Source organism: Pleurodeles waltl, chromosome 10 (genome assembly GCF_031143425.1).
Source record: "Pleurodeles waltl isolate 20211129_DDA chromosome 10, aPleWal1.hap1.20221129, whole genome shotgun sequence".
Taxonomy (NCBI): domain Eukaryota; kingdom Metazoa; phylum Chordata; class Amphibia; order Caudata; family Salamandridae; genus Pleurodeles; species Pleurodeles waltl.
The window spans coordinates 992526553-992548813 of record NC_090449.1 but is presented as its reverse complement, the minus strand read 5'-3'; positions in this window follow the sequence as shown (position 1 = coordinate 992548813).

The window sequence follows — 22261 nt, the reverse complement described above, 5'->3', positions numbered from 1 at the left end:
CAGTGCTTTGCCATGGCGGTCTTTGCCCTGTTCAGCGGTGCTTTGACATGGTGGTTCAGGACTGTTCAGCGGTGCTTTGCCATGGCGGTCTTTGCCCTGTTCAGCGGTGCTTTGACATGGCGGTCTTTGCCCTGTTCAGCGGTGCTTTGCCTGACGGTCTTTGCCCTGTTCAGCGGTGCTTTGACATGGCGGTTCAGGACTGTTCAGCAGTGCTTTGCCACGGCGGTCTTTGCCCTGTTCAGCGGTGCTTTGACATGGCGGTCTTTGCCCTGTTCAGCGGTGCTTTGCCATGGCGGTCTTTGCCCTGTTCAGCGGTGCTTTGACATGGCGGTTCAGGACTGTTCAGCAGTGCTTTACCATGGCGGTTCTGATAAGGACATTGGTGTGTGGCATGACGTTCTCTACACTGGACATTGGTGTGTGGCATGACGTCTTCTACACTGGACATTGGTGTGTGGCATGACGTTCTCTACACTGGACATTGGTGTGTGGAGTGACGTCTTCTACACTGAACATTGGTGTGTGGCATGACGTTTCATCATTGCCCAGCGGGGCTGTGGCAGCCGGGGCCCTCCAGGGCACTGACTCCGGCGGTGGTCTCTGGACCAGTACGATAGTGGGGCCCTCCTGGGCAATGAATCCGGCGGTGGTCTGCTGACCAGTGACGATACTTGGGCCCTCCTGGGCTGTGACTCTGGCGGTGGTCTCCTGACCAGTGACGATACTTGGGCCCTCCTGGGCAATGACTCCGGCAGTGGCGGTGGTCTCCTGACCAGTGACAATACTTGATCCCTCTTGGGCTGTGACTCTGGCAATGATCTCTAGACCAGTGACGATACTTGAGCCCTCCTGGGCAATGACTCCGGCGGTGGCGGTGGTCTCCTGACCAGTGACGATACTTGGGCCCTTCTGGGCTGTGACTCTGGCGGTGAGCTCTGGACCAGTGACAATACTTGGGCCCTCCTGGGCAATGACTCCGGCGGTGGTGGTGATCTCCTGACCAGTGACGATACTTGGGCCCTCCTGGGCTGTGACTCTGGCGGTGGTCTCCTGACCAGTGACGATACTTGGGCCCTCCTGGGCAATGACTCCGGCAGTGGCGGTGGTCTCCTGACCAGTGACAATACTTGGGCCCTCTTGGGCTGTGACTCTGGCAATGATCTCTAGACCAGTGACGATACTTGAGCCCTCCTGGGCAATGACTCCGGCGGTGGCGGTGGTCTCCTGACCAGTGACGATACTTGGGCCCTTCTGGGCTGTGACTCTGGCGGTGATCTCTGGACCAGTGACAATACTTGGGCCCTCCTGGGCAATGACTCCGGCGGTGGTGGTGATCTCCTGACCAGTGACGATACTTGGGCCCTCCTGGGCTGTGACTCTGGCGGTGGTCTCCTGACCAGTGACGATACTTAGGCCCTCCTGGGCAATGACTCCGGCGGTGATCTCTGGACCAGTGACGATACTTGGGCCCTCCTGGGCTGTGACTCTGGCGGTGGTCTCTGGACCAGTGACGATACCTGGGCCCTCTTGGGCTGTGACTCTGGCGGTGGTCTCCTGACCAGTGACAATACTTGGGCCCTCCTAGGCTGTGACTCTGGTGGTGATCTCTGGACCAGTGACGATACTTGGGCCCTCCTGGGCAATGACTCCGGCGGTGGCGGTGGTCTCCTGACCAGTGACGATACTTGGGCCCTCCTGGGCTGTGACTCTGGCGGTGGTCTCTGGACCAGTAACGCTACTTGGGCCCTCCTGGGCTGTGACTCTAGCGGTGGTCTCCTGACCAGTGACAATACTTGGGCCCTCCTGGGCTGTGACTCTGGCGGTGGTCTCCTGACCAGTGACGATACTTGGGCCCTCCTGGGCTGTTACTCTGGCGGTGATCTCTGTACCAGTGACAATACTTGGGCCCTCCTGGGCAATGACTCCGGCGGTGGCGGTGGTCTCCTGACCAGTGACGATACTTGGGCCCTCCTGGGCTGTGACTCTGGCGGTGGTCTCCTGACCAGTGACAATACTTGGGCCCTCCTGGGCAATGACTCCGGCGGTGATCTCTGGACCAGTGACGATACTTGGGCCCTCCTGGGCTGTGACTCTGGCGGTGGTCTCTGGACCAGTGACGACTGGGCTGTGACTCTGGTGGTGGTCTCCTGACCAGTGACGATACTTGGGCCCTCCTGGGCTGGGACTCTGGCGGTGGTCTCTGGACCAGTGACGATACTTGGGCCTTCCTGGGCAATGAGTCCGGCGGTGGTCTCTGGACCAGTGATGATACTTGGGCCCTCCTGGGCTGTGACTCTGGCGGTGGTCTCTGGACCAGTGACGATACTTAGGCCCTCCTGGGCTGTGACTCTGGCGGTGGTCTTCTGACCAGCGACGATACTTGGGCCCTCCTGGGCTGTGACTCTGGCGGTGGTCTCTGGACCAGTGACGATACTTGGGCCCTCCTGGGCTGTGACTCTGGCGGTGGTCTCTGGACCAGTGACAATACTTGGGCCCTCCTGGGCTGTGACTATGGCGGTGGTCTCTGGACCAGTAACGACGGTGCTGGCGGTTGTGTCTCGACCACCGGAAATGATGGTGCACTTCTCCGCTGTGACACTCACAACAGGCTGGGGAGACTTCCTCTGGCCCTTCCCCACCTTTGGTGGAGTCACAGCTGACTCTCCAATCCCCTTGGAACCCATGTCAGTTGTTTTCCCACCAGGAGTCTTAACACGGTCCCGTCGTCCACTCTCCAATTTTAGAGCCTTTACAGGGGGTGGGCTGCCAGTGCCTTGGCTCCGGGTCCTACTGCTTGCCCTGGTGGCCGGGGCACTCCAAAAACCTTGAACAGGCACCACTGGTATTGGAGGCTTTTTGGCTGAGGTGCTACGACAGGACTGATGAATTGGAGGGAGTGTGGTGGGGGCAAAAAGGTCAACTTTACAGAGGGACAGTTTCTGACGAACACTGGGATGGGTAGCTGGAGGGGGTCTGTGAGTGGAGGAAGAGGAGGTGGTTGTCGGAGGTGTCACTTTAGCTGTTTTGGGTGCAGGTGCAGGTACTGGAGGCTGTCGTGAGGTGGATGGATGTTGGGTGAGTGATTTTTGGTGTTTGTATACTTTGGGAGGGGGCGTCACAGACACACTGGGAGAGGACACAGGGGACGTGTAAATGGCAGTGGAGGTGGTGAGCGCAGGTGAGCGGCTTGTGGTGCTGGGTGTCCTGGTGCGATTCATGGTGCCTGTAGATGTGGTGCATGCAGATGTGTGTGTAGACAACACTGGGAGGGAGGAGAGAGAAGAGGAGGAGGGGGACACAGTAGAGGCAGTGGATGTTGTTGTGTCTGTATGTGGGTGAGGCTTGCATGAGTGCTTGTGGTGTGTGTGGTGCCTATGTTTGCTTGAGCTACTTGTGTGTGTTGACTTGTGTGCATGCTGGTCTGTAGGTGTGCTTGGGATGGGCTGGGGTACAGTAGATTGAGTCTGGGTGGAGGAAGTTGGAGGGGGGAGGCTAGACACAGGGACAATTGCTGCCATCAGTGCTGAGGCCAAAGATTGCAGGGTTCGCTGAAGGACATCCTGACCAGAATGAATGCCCTCCAGGAATGCATTACCGTGTTGCAACTCTCGTTCTACACCCTGGATGGCATTCACAATGGTAGACTGCCCAACAGTCAGTGACCTGAGGAGGTCAATTGCCTCCTCACACAGGGGTGACTGGGGCAGGGCCTGAGGTGCCTAGGGCGAAGGTGATGCCCACGCTCCTGGGTGAGCGGGCACAGGGCGAACGCTGAGGGGCTGCTGGGAGGGCGGTGCTGGTAGGGGAGGTGGCGGCTGTACCTGTAGAGGTGGGGGGCACAGATGGTGCCGCCACCGCAAGGGAGCCCACATCGTCGAACGTGTCCGTGTCGCTGCTTGGTGATCCGGTGGCCGACGTGAAGCTCCACTCGCCCTCCATCCCACTGGTGCATTCAGAGTCCGTGGTGTGGCCCTCCATGGCCATGTGGGATGCAGCTCCCTCGTGCTCCGGTGCCACTCTACCTCCGCCTGTTGATGCTGATGTACAAAAGGACAGGGAGAGCATAAAAAGGGGGGGAGACAGAAGAAAGAGGGTTTTAGTGCATGGCATACCGCTACCGTTGGCGGTCAAGACAAACGCAGATGCCCCCTGCATTACGCCGTGCTCCTGCCCTCTGCAAATGCAATTTCTGGGATATGGCCTATATGGCAATGGTGGACATCGGCGCACATGGATGCCACAGGGGCAACTATACCTCGACTTGGCACTCTGCTAAGGTGGGGTAGAGTGCCACATGGCCTACATTACGGAGGGGCCTTGCCTACCGAACTCACCCTGGCATAGGGACACCCACAGCCCACCTCCACCACCCAGACACCTCCACTGCACGCAAAGTCAGCAGAATGAGGTTGTACTCACCCCCTTGTGTCTGCTGTGATGCTCTCAAGCGCCCATCTGACTCCGGGTAGGCCACCGCCAGGATCCGGAACATCAAGGGGGTCTTGGTGCGACGGGCACCCCTCCCACGTTGGGAGGCCATCCCCAGCTGAGCCTCCGCCATCTTCTTGCTGCAGCGGCGAATGTCCTTCCATCTCTTACGGCATTGGGTGCCCCGTCTCTGGTGGGCCCCCAGGGTCCGGACCTCCTTGGCGATGGCACGCCAAATGTCCCTCTTCTGGTGGGCGCTGACCTACATGACATGCACAAGGAAAGAGGAACAGTCATTCCCAACTGCACCGTAGTTGTGAGTGGCCCCCTCCCTACTCTGGCCATGTGGCCCATTCATTCCCATGCATTAATGTTCTATGGACTCTGCCCCCTTCCCTCTTCCAACCAGCCCTCTCCACCCAGGCCTAGCCCATTCAATGTGCTCCCTGTGTACTAACCTGTTGGTCTGGAGGACCGTAGAGTAGCGTGTACTGGGGGAGGACCCCGTCTACCAGTTTCTCCAACTCCTGTGCAGTGAAGGCAGGGGCCCTTTCCCCAGACGCAGCAGCCATCATCGCTTCCAGACCGAGGTCACAACAGCACTTGCAGTGTAGGTCCTCTCCTGTCGAAGGTCAGGTATCTAGTGATTGAACAGATAGAAAATGGCGGTGACGTCCGCGTCGGTGCGCATCATCACCGTCAGCGCACCTGTTCATTGGCTCCTGGGACCCATAGGGTCCAATGTTAACCAATGCAGCATTGCGCCGCGGTCTACGACCGCCTACCGCGACGGTGTGCAACGCCAGCGCTGTTACCCCACAATCCCATTGTCCCACTTTAGAGGTCAGGCAGCCGCCATTTCAGGGGCCCACATGGCTTCATTTACTACTGCGTCACACATAGCTAGGCCCACACTCAACACACATACAGGAAGGGTTTTGTGAGTGGTGTAGTCTTGTGTGTGACTGTGGGTACATACCTGGATGAATAATGACTGGTTCTTCGCTGTTGTCCTTCGTAGGCACCGTCTGCTGGGACATATGAGAAGATGGCGTAATCCTCCGGTGTACCGACCGCTGGTGGACCTGTTGACAATGGAAGAGCGACATATCATCGTAACCTACCGGTTTGACCGTGCCACAATCCAGGAACTATATACCCAGTTGGAGCCAGACCTGATGTCACCAATCCGCCATCCCACAGGAATCCCCTTTCAAGTGCAGGTGCTATCAGTGCTCCATTTCCTTGCAAAGGGGTCATTTCAAACAACAGTGGCCATAGCATCAGGGATGTCCCAGCCTATGTTTTCCAACGTGTTGTCCAGAGTGTTGTCTGCCCTGCTGAAACACGTAAGGAGATACATCTTTTTCCCTGAGGTGGAGGATTTGCCTACAGTGAAAGGTGACTTCTATTCCCTTGGACATATCCCCAACGTCATAGGTGCTATTGATGGTACCCATGTAGCTCTGGTCCCCCCACCCACAGGAGTGAACAGGTGTACAGGAACAGGAAGAGTTATCATTCCATGAAAGTCCAGATGGTCTGTTTGGCTGACAAGTACATCTCGCAGATAAATGCTATGTTCTCTGGCTCAGTGCATGACGCCTACATCCTGCGGAATAGCAGCATCCCTGATATGATGGGTCAATTCCAGAGGCACCGTGTATGGCTATTGGGAGACTCTGGTTACCCCAACCTTTCGTTGCTATTGACCCCAGTGAGGAATCCCAGGACCAGGGCAGAGGAACGCTACAATGAGGCCCATGGGCGGACTAGGAGGGTGATCGAACGCACCTTCGGCCTCCTGAAGGCCAGGTTCAGGTGCCTCCATATGACAGGTGGATCCCTATTCTAGGGCTTCTATGTGACTAAAAATCAATAGTGGGCAGTGTAAATCCAACACAAACATAATGTTTCAGAAGCATTTTTTTAAACAAAGAAAGAGAAAAAGAAGCTGAACTAGAAATAATGAGAAAGTTCTCTGGTGGCACTGGCATACTCAATCCGGTAAATAGAGTTTGTCTGGCACGTAATGTTGGTTCATTTTGATCATGGTCAATTGGCGCATCTTCCCATACCAATACACCAATGGGTTTTGATCCACATACACCTCTTTCAGGTTATCCAGATACTCCTGAAACATACTGTGAACAGTCAGTGGTGCTGCCACCTGCTTGACCGCATTTTACTTCATATATGCTTTAGACTTAAGACCTGCCACTTGAAAGTAAGCCAAAGCAGAGGTTGGGATTGATTCTTCTGTTGCTGTTGTCAATGGTTTTCTTGTTGGTGGGGTTGAAGGATGTGAGACAAGCCTGTCCTCTCTGGAAGTTGGAGGAGGCACCCCAGAACTGGGGACTGGGGCTTTAAGTTCCAGCTGTTCTTCTTCCAGTTCTCCTGCTTGTGCAACAATCCACCTCTTCTATTGTGAAACATCCCCTTCAGGAAAACTAATGATAAAGGGATAAAAAAAACTGTATGGAGGGTCAAGTAGGCTGGCACAGATGTACTCTTTGGATGAGATAATGTAATTTTGCAGCCTTACGTTACAAGTCAAGTTATAGCTTAGACTAGTAACCAAGGCTATGCACTTCTGGGTTTTCGTTCACACCCCCGAATGTAAACCTTTCAGACACCTTTTTTAGGTGCTCCTGTACCAGATGTAACAACGGAAAAGTTTGTCCCATTGTGCTGTCCCCCCTGCTAACTTCCCATGTGAAAACCTCAAAAGGGATCAGCATCTGGGTGAGACATTTGACTATGCCCTATTTGTCTGCATCCATGGTCATAGCGCTCCCAATTGCACCAGCTCCTCTTTCAATGACATAGGTGGTCATTACAACCCTGGCGGACGGTGTTAAAGCTGCGGTAATACCGCAAACAGGCCAGCACACAAAAAAAGGGAATTATGATCGTGGTGGAAACCGCCAACATAGACAGCCACTTTAACGCTCCGACCGCCACGGCGGTAGAAACAAGCAGTGCAGCGGTCACCGCCAACAGACAGGCGGTAGAGACAATGTACCGCCCTCAGTATCACAACCCGCCAATCCGCCACCTTTTCCAGGGCGGATTCACCGTGGATAAAAACACAGTGGAAACAGCTTTTGCAATGGGAAAACGCTCACCTGAACAAACTCCACGGGGAAGGAGGCCACCATGGAGCCCGAACTACAAATACTCCCTGCGCTTGTCTTCCTGCTCCTCTACGATCACCAGCAATGTAGGCTCCAAAGACAACGGTGAGTACTGCACCTACGACATAGGGGAGGCAAAAGTCAGGGAGACACACACGCAACACCCCCACCCCCAACCCGACCCTCACCCACTACAACACACACAACAATGCATTTCCAAACAGCACAGTAACAACCCACAACCCCCCCGGAAGAATGCAAAGACAAAAGGAAATCAGTTCAAACTTTGTAATGTATCAAAATACAGTAACCTACTAAATACAGATATATATACACTCTCCAAATATATACATCACGATTAGTAGTGCAGGTATGCACATCTCAATGTCCATGGACCACTGGGCCCAAAATGCATGGGCGAGGCCCACACTAGATACCTGTCCACAAACGGAGAGAACATTGCAGGGGCATCAGATAGAAATACAACAGGCACTTCAGGAGGAAGGGAAGGGGGGGCACCTCAGCCGGATTGCAGCACCACGCCAGATCCACGACGGGGCTCCATGCCCATTGATGTATCCTGGGGAGTGCAAAGCCACAGTCTCTCATGTCTCTACAGTGGGTGGGTTGCCCACTGTTCCATCCTGGGGAGTGCAAAGCCACAGTCTCTCAAGTCTCTACAGTGGGTGGGTTGCCCACTGTTCAATCCTGGGGAGTGCAAAGCCACAGTCTCTCAAGCCTCTACAGTGGGTGGGTTGCCCACTGTTCAATCCTGGGGAGTGCAAAGCCACAGTCTTTCGAGTCTCTACAGTGGGTGGGTTGCCCACTGTTCCATCCTGGGGAGTGCAAAGCCACAGTCTCTCAAGTCTCTACAGTGGGTGGGTTGCCCACTGTTCAATCCTGGGGAGTGCAAAGCCACAGTCTCTCAAGTCTCTACAGTGGGTGGGTTGCCATTGTTCCATCCTGGGGAGTGCAAAGCCACAGTCTCTCAAGTCGATGCAGGTCTCCACTGGTTCTGGAGGGGGACTGGTGCCCAGAGTGCATCACGCTCCCCATGACGGTCCCAGTTCCGTCACTGTCCCAGCTGCACATGGGCTAACGATGCTTGATTTGGCGGTGCTCTGCCCTGTTCAGCGGTCCTCACCATGGCGGTGCTTTGCCCTGTTCAGCGGTCTTCACCATGGCGGTGCTTTGCCCTCTTCAGCGGTGCTCTGCCATGGCGGTCTTTGCCCTGTTCAGCGGTCTTCACCATGTCGGTCTTTGGCCTGTTCAGCGGTGCTTTGCCCTGTTCAGGGGTCTTCACCATGTCGGTCTTTGGCCTGTTCAGTGGTGCTCTGCCATGGCGGTCTTTGCCCTGTTCAGCGGTCTTCACCATGTCGGTCTTTGGCCTGTTCAGCGGTCTTCACCATGGCGGTGTTTTGCCCTGTTCAGCGGTGCTTTGCTCTGTTCAGCGGTCTTCACCATGGCGGTGCTTTGCCCTGTTCAGCGGTGCTCTGCCATGGCGGTCTTTGCCCTGTTCAGCGGTCTTCACCATGTCGGTCTTTGGCCTGTTCAGCGGTGCTTTGCCCTGTTCAGCGGTCTTCACCATGTCGGTCTTTGGCCTGTTCAGTGGTGCTCTGCCATGGCGGTCTTTGCCCTGTTCAGCGGTGCTTGCCTTTGCTGTCTCTGACCTGTGCAGCGGTGTGTGTCATTGCGGTCCCTCAGTGCCCGAGGGTCTGTGGCTGCCGGGGCCCTCCAGGTCACTGACGCTGGTGGTGGTCTCCTGACCAGTGACGATACTGCTGCCCTCCAGGGCACTGACTCTGGCGGTGGTCTCTGGACCAGTGACGATACTGGTGCCCTCCAGGGCACTGACTCTGGCGGTTGTCTCCTGACCAGTGACGATACTGCTGCCCTCCGGGGCACTGACTCTGGCGGTGGTCTCCGGACCAGTGACGATACTGCTGCCCTCCGGGGCACTGACTCTGGCAGTGGTCTCCTGACCAGTGATGATACTGGTGCCCTCCGGGGCACTGACTCTGGCGGTGGTCTCCGGACCAGTGACGATACTGGTGCCCTCCGGGGCACTGACTCTGGCGGTGGTCTCCAGACTAGTGACGATACTGCTGCTCTCCAGGGCACTGACTCTGGCGGTGGTCTCCATACCGGTGACGATACTGGTCCCCTCCAGGGCACTGACGCTGGCGGTGGTCTCCTGACCAGTGACGATACTGCTGCCCTCCAGGGCACTTACTCTGGCGGTGGTCTCCGGACCAGTGACGATACTGGTGCCCTCCAGGGCACTGACTCTGGCGGTGGCTTCCCGGCCGGCGGGGACGATGGCGGCCTTCTGCGCCGTGCTGCTCTTCCCAGACTTTGGAGACTTCTTCTGCCCCTTCACCACCTTGGGAGGAGCCACAGCTGACTCAGCACTCCCCCCGGGACCCTTGTGAGCTGTTTTGCCGGCAGGAGTCTTCACCCTCTTCCTTCGGCCACTTTCCAACTTAAGGTGCTTTACAGGGGGTGGACTGGCAGTGCTTTGGCTCCGTGTCACACTGGCTGCCCTGGTGGCCGGTGCACTCCACACACCTTTAACACGCACCACTGGTACCGGACTTTTTTTGGCTGAGGTGCTACTACGGGACCTATGAATTGGAGGGGTGGGGGTGGTGGGAAAGAGGTCAACGTCGCTGAGGAAGAGTTTCTGACGAACACTGGGATGGGTAGCTGGAGGGGGTCTGGGAGTGGAGGAAGAGGAGGTGATTGTAGGAGGTGTTACTTTAGGTGATTTGGGTGCAGGTGCAGGTACTGGAGGCTGTCGTGAGGTGGATGGATGTTGGGTGTGTAGGTGCCCGCGTTTGTGTACTTTGGGAGGGGGCGTCACAGACACACTGGGAGTGGACACAGGGGACGTGTAAATGGTAGTGGGGGTGGTGAGTGCAGGTGAGCGGGGTCTGGTGCTGGGTGTTCTGGTGCGAGTCCTAGTGCCTGTAGATGTAGTGCATGCAGGTATGAGTGTAGACGACACTGGGAGGGAGGAGGGAGACGACGAGGAGGGGGACACAGTGGAGGCAGTGGATGTTGCTGGGTCTGTATGTGGGTGATGCTTGTGTGAGTGCCTGTGGGTTGTGTGGTGCTTATGTTTGCCTGAGCTACTTTTGTGTGTTGGGGTGTGTACATGCTTGTCTGATGGTGTGCTTGGGATGGGCTGGGGTACAGGGGATTTGGTCTGGGTGGAGGAAGTTGGAGGGGGGAGGTTAGACACAGGGACAATGGCTGCCATCAGTGCTGAGGCCAAAGATTGCAGGGTTCGATGAAGGGCAGCCTGACCAGAATGAATGCCCTCCAGGAATGCAGTACCGTGTTGCAACTCCCTTTCTACACCCTGGATGGCATTCACAATGGTAGACTGCCCAACAGTGAGTGACCTGAGGAGGTCAATGGCCTCCTCACTGAGGGCAGCAGGGGTGACTGGGGCAGGGGCTGAGGTGCCTGGGTCGAAGGTGATGCCCACCCTCCTGGGTGAGCGGGCACAGAGCGAAGGCTGAGGGGCTGCTGGGAGGGCGGTGCTGGTAGGGAGGGTGGCGGCTGTACCTGTAGAAGTGGGGGGCAGAGATGGTGCCGCCACCACAAGGGAGCTCCTATTGGTGGACGAGTCTGTGTCGCTGTTTGGTGATCTGGTGACCGATGTGAAGCTCCCCTCGTCCTCCGTCCCACTGGTGTATTCAGAGTCTGTGGTGTGGCCCTCTATGGCCATGTGGGATGCAGCTCCCTCGTGCTCCGGTGCCACTGTACCTCCGCCTGATGATGCTGATGCACAAAAGAACAGGGAGAGCACAAAAAGGGGGGGACGACAGAAGAAAGACAGGTTGAGTGCATGGCTTACCGCTACCGTTGGTGGACAATACAGACACAGCAGCCCCCTGCACTACGCCGTGCTCTTGGCGTCTACAGAAGCAAATCCTGGGATCTGGCCTACATGGCTATGGTGGACATCTGCACACATAGATGACACAGGTGCATGTATACCTGTACTTGGCACTCTACAGAGGTGGGGTGGAGTGCCACATGGCCTGCATTACGGAGGGGCACAGTCCTCCTCCCCCGCCCAGACCCCTCCACTGCACGCAAAGTCAGCAGAATGAGAGTGTACTCACCCCGTTGTGTCTGCTGTGATGCCCTCATGCGCCCATCCAACTCAGGATAGGCCACCGCCAGGATCCGGAACATCAGGGGGGTCATGGTGCGACGTGCACCCCTCCCCAGCTGAGCCTCCATCGTCTTCTTGCTCCAGCGGCGAATGTCCTCCCATCTTTTACGGAAGTGGGTGCCCCGTCTCTGGTGGACCCCCAGGGTCCGGACGTCCTTGGCGATGACACGCCAAATGTCCTTCTTCTGGTGGGCGCTGACCTACATGACATGTACAGGGGAAGAAGGGAAGTCATTACCAACTGCATTGTTGAAGTGACTGGCCCCCATCCCTACCCTTGCCATGTGGCACATGCATTCACAGTCCTTCATGGTCGCTGAACTCTGTCCCCTTGCTACTGACATCCAGCCCTCTCCACCCAGCATAGCCCATACAACGTGCTCCCTGTGTACTTACCTGTTGGTCTGGAGGACCGTAGAGTAGCGTGTACTGGGGGAGGACCCCGTCGACTAGCTTCTCTAACTCCTGAGCAGTGAAGGCAGGGGCCCTTTCCCCAGACACAGCAGCTATTGTCTCTTCCAGACCGAGGTCACAGCAACACTTGCAGTGTAGGTCCTCTCCTGTCGAAGATCAGGTATCGAGTGATTGAACAGATAGAAAATGGCGGTCACGTCCGCGGCGGTCATGTCCACGGCGGTGCATATCATCACTGCCGGCACACTTCATCATTGGCTCCTGGGACCCATAGGGTCCAATGTTAACCAATGCAGCATTGCGCCGCAGTCTACGACCGCCTTCCGCGATGGTGTACAACGCCAGCGCAGTTACCTCACATCCCATTGTCCCACTTTAGAGGTCAGGCAGCCGCCATTTCAGGGGGCCACATGGCTTCATTTACTACTGCTTCACACATACCTAGGCCTACACTCAACACACATACAGGAAGAGTTTTGTATTTGGTGTCGTGTTTTGTGTAGCTGTGGGTACATACCTGGGAATTTGTTGACTCTGTGGTCACTGTTGTCTTTCCTAGGCACCGTCAGCTGGGACATTTGAGGAGATGGTAGAATCCTCCAGTGTACCAACCGCTGGTGGACCTGTTAAGAATGGAAGAGCATCACTTGATCATCACCTACAGGTTTGACCGTGCCACAATCCAGGAACTGTGTACCCAGTTGGAGCCAGACCTGATCTCACCAATCCGCCATCCCACAGGAATACCCCCTGAAGTGCAGGTGCTATCAGTGCTCCATTTCCTTGCAAAGGGATCATTTCAAACAACAGTGGCCATAGCATCAGGGATGTCCCAGCTTATGTTTTCCAATGTGTTGTACAGAGTGTTGTCTGCACTGCTGATACACGTAAGGAGCTACATCGTTTTCCCTCAGGTGGAGGATTTGGCTACAGTGAAAGGTGACTTCTATGCCCCGGGACATATCCCCAACATCATAGATGCTATTGATGGCACCCATGTAGCTCTGGTCCCCCCACGCAGGAGTGAACAGGTGTACAGGAACCGTAAGAATTATCATTCCATGAATGTACAGATGGTATGTTTGGCAGACCAGTACATCTCCCAGGTAAATGCTATGTTCCCTGGATCTGTGCATGACGCCTACATCCTGCGGAATAGCAGCATCCCTTATGTGATGGGTCAACTCCAGAGGCACCGGGTGTGGCTATTAGGGGACCCTGGTTACCCCAACCTGTCATGGCTACTGACCACAGTGAGGAATCCCAGGACCAGGGCAGAGGAACGCTACAATGATGCCCATGGGCGGACTAGGAGGGTGATCGAACGCACCTTCGGCCTCCTGAAGGCCAGGTTCAGGTGCCTCCATATGACAGGTGGTTCCCTATTCTACTCACCAAGGAAGGTGTGCCAGATCATCATCGCCTGCTTGATGCTTCACAATCTTGCTTTGCGACGCCAGGTGCTTTTTCTGCAGGAGGATGGTCCAGATGACAGTGTTGTGGCAGCTGTGGAGCCTGTGGAGCCTGTGGACAGTGATGAGGAGGAAGCTGAGTAAGAAGACATAGACAACAGGTAGTCAGTCATACAGCAATATTTCCAGTGACACACAGGTGAGAACAATGTTTTTACTATCACATTCACTTTCACACTTCTACCTCTATCCTGTCTGTCAATTAGTAGCAGTATTTGGTAACTGAGTTGTACATTTCCATTACGGTTTCACAGGTGTGGTTACCAACGTGTGTCATCTGCTTGCATCCTTCATGGACTTGTGATATGTGACATAGGTATGTTGGCATTACATTTGAAAACGCATTTTGTCACTGTCATTGCTAATACACATTTTTTAAATCACAGACTGACTCCAGATTGTTTTGTGGTTCAAGGGTGTTTATTGAAGTGCTAATTATTGGAGGGGGTGGCAAAATGGTGATGGGTGATGGTGGAGGAATGTCCATGCAGAGTCCAGTCTATTAGTCTTACAGGTGCACTGCCCATATGAGCATAGGAAGTGGAGATGGGGCAGTTCCAATATGGACAGGGTAATAAAGTGGGACAGTGGGAGGACAATCAGGGTGGTCTCATTTCCTGGCGGAGTCTTTCCATCTTGCTCTGTCCTGTTCCTGGATCTCAGGGACCATTTGCGGGGTGGTTCTCCATCTGCAGGGGGTGGGGTGCTGGTGTGGTGGTCCTGTGGCGGGGCTTCCTGTCCACTAGCGCCGGCGGAGGTGGTGGGCAGTTCTTCGTCCATGCTAGTGTCAGGGGCCCATTGGAGTGCCACGGTGTCCCTCACGGTCTTTTGTATGTCCTTCAGCACCCCTACGATGGTGCCCAGGGTGGAGCTGATGGTTCTGAGCTCCTCCCTGAACCCCAAATACTGTTCGTCCTGCAGGCGCTGGGTCTCCTGAAACTTGGCCAGGACCGTAGCCATCGTCTACTGGGAGTGGTGGTATGCTCCCATGATGGAGGAGAGGGCCTCGTGGAGGGTGGGTTCCCTTGGCCTGTCTGCCCCCTGTCGCACAGCAGCCCTCCCAGTTCCCCTGTGTTCCTGTGCCTCCATCCCCTGGACCGTGTGCCCACTACCACTGCCCCAGGTCCCTGTTGGTGTTGGGGTGGTGGGTTACCCTGGGTTCCCTGTAGTGGTGGACACACAGCTGATTGACGTGTACTGGGTACGGAGGTATGGGCCCGCAGGGAGGGTGTTGTGCTGGTGTTACCAGAGGGTGGAAGGTCAGTGTTGGACTGTGCCTGTGCAAGGGGAACCGACTGTCCCGAGGCCCATGGTGGTCCGGGCTGGTCATCTGGATCCAGTTGGCCAGAGCTGCTGTTGCCACTGTGGGCCTCTTCTGTGGGTGGAGTGGAGATGTCTGGACCCTCCTGTGTGGTGACGTTACGTAGTGGTCCTGCAGGGGTATAAGAGCATGATTATTTCTTGTGTGTGTGTCATGGTGTGCAATGGGTGGGTGTGTGTGTACCCCAGTGCAAGCATTCCTGTGTGGGGGCTTGTATGGTGATGGTTGGGGGGTTGTTGTGGGTATGTTCAGTGAGCCTGCTTTAGTGCTGGGTGTCCATGCTTAGTTGTGTCATACAGGGCTTGGTGTTGGGATGTGTGGTTTGTGTTATGAGTACATTAGTGAGGAGTTTGAGTGAGAGGGGAGGGGGTGAGGGTTGGGGTGTGTGATAACATGCAGGTAGGGTGGGGGATATGATAGTTAAGATTTGACTTACCAGTGTCCATTCCTCCACCGACTCCTCCGAGGCCCTCTGGATGCATGATGGTCAAGACCTGCTCCTCCCATGTTGTTAGTTGTGGGGGAGGAGGTGGGGGTCTGCCGCCAGTCCGCTGAATCGCGATGTTGTGCCTGGAGACAACGGAACGCACCTTCCCCCGTAGGTCATTCCACCTCTTCCTGATGTCCTCCCGATTTCTTGGATGCTGTCCCACAGCGTTGATCCTGTCGACGATTCTTCGCCATAGCTCCATCTTCCTGGCTATGGAGGTGTGCTGCACCTGTGCTCCAAATAGCTGTGGCTCTACCCGTAGGATTTCCTCCACCATGACCCTGAGCTCCTCCTCGGAAAACCTGGGGTGTCTTTGGTGTGACATGGGGTGGTGTAGGTGATGTGTGGGGTGGTGTATGTGGTGATGAGTGTTTTGATCTGTGTGGTGGAGTTGTCTATTGAGGTAGTCTCTCCCTGGCCTTCTCTCTGTAATAGTGGTCGTAGGGGTTTGTGGGTGATGTGGGTGTGTTTTATATTGTGTTGGGTGTGTGGGAGTGGTGTTTGTATGTGTATCAGGTGTGTGCAATTCGATTTGTTCAATGTGGCGGTGTTTTGGAGATGTTTGTGTATTTTGAGCGCGGCGGTGTGTACCACCAATAGAATACCGCGTTTGAAAGACCGCTGCGTGTATTCGTGGGTCGTGATAGCATGGGTGTGTTTCTGTTGGCGTGACGGTGGAGGAATTGTTTTCCCCAGTTTATCACTGACCTTTGGTGTGGCGGACTTGTGTGGGTGTCTGAATTTCGGCGGATTCCGTGCTGTGGGTCATAATAGCTGTGGCAGAATTCCGCGGCCGCGGCGGTGTAATGGCGGTCTTCTGCACGGCAGTAAGCAGCTTTTACCGCCAATGTTGTAATGACCCCCATAGTCTTTGATCTGTTTGTACTGTTCAAACAGACGTTGCAACATATAATAGGCTGATTTCCAATGTGCTGGCACCTCCTTTATCAGGGCTGTAACTGGTACTCTGTGATGCTGAACAATCAGCAACTGTTTTCTGTAAGATGTTTGCAGCTGTGTGTGACTTCTCCATGGTAAACATGGCTACCGTTTCATGCCGCCGAATGCTCTTCAAAATTCCTTCAGGGCCAAGACCTGTAGACAGCTTTGCATTACTATCATAAAAGAGATCCAGTGTGCAGTGATGAACATGTAATCAGTCACCTGACAACTGGTCCACATGTTTGTTGTCAAGTGGATAGTGTGGACAACACAAAGCTTGTCCAACCAATTGTAGCACATCATGATGCAATGCTGGAAGAGCAACTCTGGCAAAATAGGTCTGTATTAGAATCATCCAATTGGCTGTCACAAATTCTAAGAATCCCATTCCTTCCTCAAAAGAAAAAGGGAAGTGGTCCAGGGCTAACATTTGTGCCAGCTTGCTATTGTACAAATGTGACATTATGGCCCCTCCTGCCTAAACATGCCCATAATTGTAGCCTGGATTTTCTTCTTTTGCAGGGCCACTGATGCAGGCAACTTTAAACGATGTAGGTAGGGATAGACTGAATGCACGTCATGGTTCTGCAGTCACGTATGCTGTGGTGTCGCCATCTGACTCTGAGACTTCCTGTGCCATTATGAGGTCGCTGAGTCAGGTGATTCTGGCACACTGCTGGGGACAGGGCTGCTTTGTGTGAGGATGATGTCACCCTCTTCTTCACATTCCACTGTGATTTGACCAGGTGAAGCTGATGTTTCATGGCTCTCCTCACCTTCTCTATGGGCGACCACATTGAGCTGTTGTTTAAGTTGCAGCTCCCACTGGATTGCGTGATGTTTTTTCAAATGGGTCGTCTGGCCTCCAGTTTCATCGACGAACACTCACGTTGCAAGTGGAGCACATGGCAATGTTCCCTCCTGTTTGCTAAACATAGAAAAAACTGGGGAGGAGTACTTTCTTATTGGGCCAATGCCTGAGGAAGAACTAGATGTAGGTGGTCGTGGGTGTGTTGACGGCCTCTCTGCAGTGCATAATTGTACTGAGGTAGGGGCTGGTGCAGGTCTCTTCTGGGACCTTACAAATATGGTATGGGAGCTGGTGGTGCTGCCTGTTCCACATCCCTTAGAGCTGGTTGGATAGTAATGTTGGACTCTTCTGTGCCAGCTTCTACAATGGCTGTATCCTCATCATCATACCCTTCCATGATTCTAAGGCTTTCTGGAACGTTTCTTTTCCCTTGCCTCTCCTGGCGTCTCCCAGACTCTGCCGGAGTCCCCTCCTTGTCTCTATTATCATAATCAGAAGTGGTGCTTGGAGAAGATGGCAGAGTAGCACCCTTCCTTTTTCTTACTGGAGATCTGGGAGCTGTTGATTATAAAAGGGGAGGTTCTTTCTCGACAGAAAACTCGATCTCCTATTCTGCTCCAACTTTGGGAAGATCTGACTGTGGCTGCTATCCACTTTGCTCTGTTTCCTAAACTGATTGGGCACTACTTTGTGAAAGGGGCAAATCCAATTCAACATCACTGCTCGCTGGGGTCACCATCATTGCAATGGCTGCCTCACTGACAGACATTGTCTTGGGTTTTGGTTGGGGTGGTGCTGTTGTTGATGCAGGAGTGCTCTTAGGTTCCTCTCTGGAGGCCAGTGTAGCAGCAGGCACACGTCTTCCACATTGCTCCTTGTTGTTGTTTTTGACCATGTGGCTGGCTGGCAGCCATTTTGTGCATACACTGTGCAGCCAGTGTGTCTTTGAGTTGACATAAGTTTACATACAAACGTCGTTAGTTATAAATCATTTGTTTTTGAAGTTTACATTTTTTATTTTTTTTCAATTTTAATTTTAACATTTTTTATTTTGAACTTTTTTATGTAATGTATATGCCATCATTTTTAATTTACTTTTTAATTACATGCAGGCCCATTGGCCTGTTCAAAGTCTGTAATGCCCACAGTGCAAAGTCCAAGCCCCAACTTGACTCCTGACAACATCGTGACTCCACTGTCCAGGGGCATCATGTTGGAAATTGGCAGGCACCCCAGGGGGCAGGGGTGTTGGGGTGGATTTGGGGGGCTTCTCATTGGGAGGGGGCTCCTTGGTCTTAGTTTTGGGCTTTTTTGGGGGGAGGAGTTCCCTTGCCCTTTGATGTTGGAGGGGTCTACTTGGCCTTTGTTTTTGGAGGGGTCTCCTTGGCCTTTGAATTTGGAGGTGGCTCCGTGGTTTTGGTTGTTTGTTTGGGATGGGGTGGCACTTTAGCCCTCCGTACTGGGGGCGGAGGAGTGTCCTTGGGGCTTAGGGGCGGTGTCGCACTCATGTGCTCATTAGTGGCAACTGGAGACTTTGGGGGTAGAACAGGGTCACACAGGGTGCTGGAGGTACTGGGCTGTGGAGTGGGACTTTCCTCTTAGGGGCAGGACGGAGGAGGGGGCGGGGGAGGGAAGAGGTGAAGGCGGGAAAGGAGAAGCTTCTTAGGGCCAATGTGGGAGGAGGGATGGGAGTAGAGGTAGAGGGAGTGGTTGTAGGAGGAGGAGGTGTGCTGGACTTGGGTGAAGGTACATGGACAGTGTGTGAGGTGGATGGCTGTTCGGAGTCTCAGTTTGAGCATTTATGTGCCTTTGGAGGGGGGTAGACAGGGTGGAGGAGGTCAAACAGGACAGGTGGATAGATGTCGTGGTGGTGTCTGCAAGTGAGGTGGGATGATGTTGTGTGTGCATCTGTGTGTTGGCTGTGTGAGTGCTTGTGGACTGAAGTGTGCTGCCTGTGTTTGTTTGTGTGAGTCTTGTGTGATGTTTTGTGTGCATGCTTGTCAGACTGTGTGCATGGGATGGGGATGGGAAATGGTAGTTTGAGGGGGGACAGAAGAAACAGGGACACTGGCTGGCATTAGTGAAGAGACCAGAGTCTGAAACGATCTTTGTAGGGCCACAAAGCCACTGTGAATGCCCTCTAGGAAGGCATTGCTGCATCTAGGATGCTAGCCCCTGGATCGCATTCACTACGGTTGACTGCCTTACAGAGATGGATCTCAGGAGGTCAATAGCCTCCTTACTGAGGGCAGCAAGGCTGACTGGGACAGGGACTGAGGTGCCTGGGGCAAAGGAGATGTCCATCCTCCTGTGTGAGCGGGAACAGGCAACTCAGTGGGGGGCTACTGGGTGGGTGGTGCTGGTAGGGGGTGGCAGCAGGACCTGTAGATGGGCATGTCCCAGAGGGGTCTGCCACCACCAGGAGGCTCTCATCGGAGGAGGAATCAGAGTCAGTGGTATTAGCTCCTTTCCCCGCCGTGGTGCTACCCGCACCCTCTGTCCCACTGGTCCCTTAGGCGTCGGTGGACTCTGCATCCTGGGACCCGTGGGCTGCAGCTCCCTCACTCGCTGGTGCCCCTGCTCCTTTACCAGATGATGCTAATGCACACATGGACAGGATGACAAAAGGAGGGGAGTGAAAGAAAGGGAGCACAGGGTCAATCACAGCATCAACAGGACAGATGGCATACACATCACTGTCTCACACTGAGACTGAGAATGGGTAGCATAGACCACACTGGCATACCATTGGCTAAGTACCACGCAGGTAGAAGTCAAACACTGCCACCTGCACACCAACTGGGACCAACTAAGCCCTGTCTACCATAGAAAGCTAGCTACCTAGCCATCAAAAACATGCAATTCACCCATTTAACCTAAGCTGGACCACGCAGCAATGTCTAAACTGTCATATTGGGGCATCCACTGACTAGTACCCTGCACCCAAATCCCATGCCAGGCAACAGAGATGGTTCTCAAACACACTGTACTCACCCCCTTGTGGCTACTGTGATGCCCTCAAGCGCCCATCCAGCTCTGGGTAGGCCACCGCCAGTATGCGGGCCATCAGGAGGGTCAGGTTCCGACGGGCACCCCTCCCTCGTTGGGAGGCCATCCCCAGCTAGGCCTCTGTGGTCCTCCAGGCCCGCGTCTCAGGGTCCACCCAGTGTTTCCTGCAGTCGGTGCACGTCCTTTGCAATGGCACACCACAACAACTTCTTCTGATGGGCGCTGAGCTGCAGAGGAAACACAAACAGAGGGACAACATGAACCAGACAATACAGCCTGTCACACATATGGCGTACAAACTGCATTTGCCCCTCATAAGGCACACACATGATCCATACCTCTGCATGAAGACGGCCACCAGCCATATCACCCCAAATGAAACACTACCAGCAGACACACACACATCTACATGCAGGCATGTCTCATGCAACGTACCTATGGTGTAGTCACCTGTTGGTCTGAAGGCCAATACAACTGTCCAGACAGGGGTAGGACCCCATCCACAAGCCTCTCCAACACCTCTGGTGTAAAGGCTGGGGCCCTTTCCCCTGCTGCACGAGCCAAGGCAGGTTCCAGACACAGGTCACAGCAGCACACGCAGTGGAGATGTTATCCTGTGGAAAGTCAGGAATCAAGTGAAGTGGTAGAAATAAAATGGCGGTTACGTCCGCAGCGGTGTACACCGTCACCGCCGGGGTTGATCATCTTTGGTTCCCATACTTCATAGAGGGCCATGCTAGCCAATGAGGAATTGCACAGCTGTGCAGACCGATTCCCGCCATGACACGAACGATGGCGGAGTGAGGTCACTTCCACCCGACCCTGCATACAGGACAGACGGTTGACATTTTCTACTACTAGTACACATGTACAGATTTAAAAGTGTGTCATTGTAGTCAAATGCACACACCTAGACAATTCCAGTGTCCACCATACAAGCATGCTCTGTGTACACTGCTGTAGTGTGTTCTTAGTTCCTGTTGTCACTCTCATCTTACTTTTGGGTCCCTTAGGTACCAACCACTGCAGAGGAATAGGAGGAGGAGGCAAGCACCCATGTAGAGACCCCTTGTGGACTTGGCTACAATGGAGTACAGGCACATCATTCTCACCTATCGTCTGGACAGGGCAACAATCACAGAGCTGCATGCACAATTGGAGCCTGATCTGCTATCCGTTGCACAATAGTAATACGCCCTCTTGTGCAGGTACTCTCAGTGCTCCATTTCCTGGCAACTGGCTCTTTCCAGGTGACAGTGGGCTTGGCTGCAGGAATCTCACAGCCAATGTTCTCTATTGTGCTTGCAAGGGTTTTGGCAGCCTTGCTCAAGCACATGTGCAGCTACATCGCATTCCCCCAGGTAGATTAATTACTCACTGTGAAGGCTAGATTCTATGAAATGGGACATATACCACATTTTATTGGGGCCATTGAGGAGACCCATATTGCCTTAGTCCCCTCCAGGGCCAATGAAGAAGCGTACAGGAATAGGACGAGTTTCCAATCAATGTCTAGATGGTGTGCCGTGCTGACCAGTACATCTCCCACGTCACTGTCAAGTATCCTAAGTTGGTGCATGATGCCTTTGTCCTGAGGAATAGCAGCATCCCACAGCTGATAGCACAACTACAGTGGCACATAGGGGGTTATTCCAACTTTGGAGGAGGTGGTAATCCGTCCCAAATGTGACGGATTTACCACCAGCCGTATTACGAGTTCCATAGGATATAATGGACTCGTAATGCGGCTGGTGGTATATCCATCACTTTTACCGTCACTTTTGGGACGGATTACCACTTCCTCCAAAGTTGGAATAACCCCCATAGTGTGGCTTATAGGTGAGCCTGAGTCTCCACCCATTGTATGTCAGTGTATACCTTCAGGAGTCATACCCCATGCCTTTGTGCAGGGCTAATGTGTGTCCCTCACTTCTTGCAAGTGATTCTGGCTACCAAAACCTGTCCTGGCTCCTGAACCCTGTTAGGAATCCGAGAACAGGGGCTCAGAATAGGTACAATGATGCACATGGGCAAACCAGAAGGATTGC